Below are 3910 nucleotides of genomic sequence, written 5' to 3' on the forward strand. Positions count from 1 at the left end.
TTGTGCGGCTCTTGGTCAGAATCTCACTGCAGGAGAAAAGACCATGCAAATCAAAAATAGAATAAACTTCCACTTTCAACACATTTGTTTTGATATTCTCCATCATGAAAAATAACATTACATTAATTAAATTACACAGAATATATTCTCACCATTCAATACATTAGAGGAAGCTGGTTTGCCCACACGGTCAAATGCTAATGAGATGTGAGCCTGAGCCTGTGACGCAACCATGTGGAGTGTAACATCGCCTGGGAGGCTAGATTGATCCTCGTAACCAGTTCAAAAATATATTACAATAAAACAACCATAAAGAGCAAGAGTTTGAACAAAACAATCGGGAAAAGGTTGCTGATCAATACAGCAACAAAACAGCTTCTGGGTGTGTTGAACAGCCGTCTGCTTTCAAAGCCCTGATCCTACTCTTGCTCTGTTTTGGAGCTAAAAACCCCAGCAGCAGCAGAACTTGAAAGCATTTACGGCTGCTCAATTATGGAGCATGTTGCAACACGTGAGACGCATGAAGGAAACACGCGAATGCTAACAAACCTTATTCCAACACAGAAAAGTGAGAGGAGAAAACCGATCAATGTTTCCACTGCATGTCTGCTCTAAACCGGATTACAGGTCTGACAAAGGAAACTTCGGGACTAAATATAATGAGCCACCAAAGAGGATGAGGAAAAGAGAGATGGATGATTTACCTACAATCAATCTGAATGTAAACAACATTGCACCTGTTGCTGCCAGTGCTTTCGTATCATTAGGCTTGGAAACACTGCAGATTAAAAGCCTCAGAATTTCAGGAAATACACTACTTTCAATGCATCAAGTTTCAAGTATCCTGTCGATCTGAAATGTGGACTGGTGTGCCAACACATTGTGGATGGAGTCACAGAATTCTTGCAAATAAAAGGTGATTAAATTATGATTACGAATACAGCAATGACGCTTTAAGGACGTTGATGGGGCTGCAGGAACACCAGATGGTGAGCTCAGCATGTGACAAAAAGACAATGCCGACAAGAAAGAAAAAACAGGCTGGACTGGGAACAGGCAAGCAGAATATTTTTTTTCATTTCAATAAAAATAGCCCTCCTGCAGCTCTCGGGAGTCATCCTCACAAGCTTTAAATTAATAAAACTCAATCGAGTGAATGAAATATAGACTTTAAAGACATGGAAGACTTTTCCATTTAAGTCCCGTTCATTTGCATAGTCCTTTATCAGTGATACAGTAAAGGCACAACCGCAGATCTTCATTGGGAACAGAAACCTAATGAGCGCTATTAAACTTTTTATTTCTCCAAGCTGCAATTAAAAACTCTAAAATCTAGTCAAAGAAAAACGTTTGCAACAATTAAGAGATGAGGACCAATTTAACCTCACAGCAGCTCAGTGATGTGTCGTAAATGTGGAGCTTTGTAGTGCATAGAGCACGAATGAGCTGACTTGTCTATGAAGATAGGTTATTTATAAATTAAGAACGAACTGTGTTTTGCAGAAAACATCATCAGGTGTATTCAGTAAATTAAGCTAAAGCAGGATTTGAATATATTCAATTTGGGTATGGTTGACTCAGGAAACTAAGATTCAATGACGAAGGAGATTCAGTTTTTTTTCCAATATTCACGTTCAGCTTTCTGAGATATTTGACATCTTGAGATATTTGCATTCTGCTGAATTTGGCTACACAGTGACTTGAAAGAAATACTTACTGGAGCTGTGGAGAGGAGAATAAATCCTGCCGTCAGACAGAAGACAGAAGGCAGCTGGCAAATGCAAATGCTGAGCAACAAAACCTCCAGGAAGATATAGATAAAGTTTAAGATCAACGTTAAGCACCTGATTTTATACGTGTCGTGCACTTCGTGGTTAAGGCAACCGCTCATGCGGCATTGCGGACAGGAATATCAACTAAATGGCTTTGCTCTTCCACTCCAACCCATCGGGATGCTTGGGTATTCTCTCCCTAATGCCTCCTCTAACCTCTCTTGCCCCCAGCATTTTTCTGATGAACACGTGGAGGGCATTCCAGGGCTGTGTTTATTTAGATCATTTTCACTGCAGGGATCTTTTATGAGCTGGCTTTTATGTTCAAACAAGACTTCAAATAATACCCTGTGAAGTCCTGGGAGCTTGCGCCAGGCAGGTTGGGAAGCAAAACAATTTAAATAAAAAATCAACTAATAAAAAAGTACATTTAAAAAAGCCTCGTTCTCCATTCAAAGAATTTGTGACTCACATTTGATCTGACAGCAAAAGAGGATGCAGACTCCTTCATAATAATGTGTTGATTATAACACATTTTTGTGCTGAAGACCACTAACTACCGAAAAACACGGGCAGAATATTTTGGCGACATAAACTGAAAACCTTTAAATTCATCACCTCTATAGCAGACAACACAAAATAACCTTCTAATAATGAGATTGTATTTTCTACCAAGTGAGTTGTAAATTATCTCAATTATTTGCAGCATGATTTTGCCTCATTAAATTAAGGCAATGCATGAGGATGTTACCAATAGAGAATTAATTTGTGTGTGCAGATTACAGCAAATTACATTCTGGATGTTTGTCACATTGCTGCAGAGAATGTTCAGAGCAACTTCCATTACAGTAAGTGATCAACCTGAGATTTTCAGGAGGTGAGGAAAGAAGAATTGACCCTTCATTTAAGTGATCAAGCTTTTCTACCGCCTGACCTAGAACTGCTCCAGAAAAACAAGAAAGCCAAAGTGGAGAGGTGCTGACCTAAACCGTTCATCAATCATCATTGTAGACCTTTTGACTGTTAACATTATTAAACATAATTTATATTCTTAGGTTGTTTAAACATTCAGTTGTAATGCAGATAATTGCTAAATGTCTTTCAATGAAAAAATACTATCACAATTCCATGAGGCCAGAATATTGTCTTCAAAGCGCTCCCTTATATTGTTGAGTTTAAAGAACCAACATTATAGGGAAGGAAAAACAGCTAAATTTCTAGCGCAATGCGAGCCCTGACCTGCTAAACCTGGCACACCCGCCCCCCTGCCTTCTCCTAATATATGTAAGCTCACGCCATCACTGCAGACCACTGAGTAGAACATAATGTATTTCAGTACAAGTACTCTCACCCTGAACATTATGACTCCTCACTTTTTTTTTTTACGGCAGCACAAATTTTCGGTGATCTCCTCACTGAGACAGGGATGTCTGACTCTGCTGCAGAGCCAATAAAACTGACTACACAAGTGAGACACAGCTGGCAGGGGGTCGGCTGCTGCAGAAGAAATGACACACACACACACACACACACAGAGACAAGGAAGGCTGGTACCTATGGGGACAAGGCTATGTTTACCTTTGAATCTGCCACCTTGAGCTGGATTTACAGCCTGATCCGAGAAGCAGCTCAGATGAAATGGGGTTCAAATCTGAGGCAGAATAAAATTCACCTTTCTGAAAATGTAATTATGGAAATGTAATCTTTCATAGGGATTTTATACAAGGAACCCAAATGAGTGCAAGAGGTTACATTTTATCAATGACTAGCATGCAATGCAGCATCCAAAAGGAGGATTAAGAGACAGAGCCGAGAAAAATAAGTGTTGATGTAACAGCTGAAAAAAGGAAACCGTAAAAATTGTTAAAGACGGTTGAGAAAAATTGATGTGTGGAAATTTATCAAAAAAAATGAATGTGTTAATTAGCATTCATTAGTCCGAAGTTTCTTAGACGGAGCTGATTTGAACGAGGCGGAATGTCAGACCCGGATCTGCTGATTTTCTGCACATTTGTTTTCAGACGAGATGAGCTCGGTTCGGGGTTCCTGCTAAGGTGATCATTAGAGTGACAGCTCAAAAAAAATCTGCTGCAGTAGAGGGAAAATAAAGTAGTAAAGGTGACATCGTGATGACAACA

This window comes from Brachionichthys hirsutus, chromosome 4 (genome assembly GCF_040956055.1).
Source record: "Brachionichthys hirsutus isolate HB-005 chromosome 4, CSIRO-AGI_Bhir_v1, whole genome shotgun sequence".
In the NCBI taxonomy this organism is placed as follows: domain Eukaryota; kingdom Metazoa; phylum Chordata; class Actinopteri; order Lophiiformes; family Brachionichthyidae; genus Brachionichthys; species Brachionichthys hirsutus.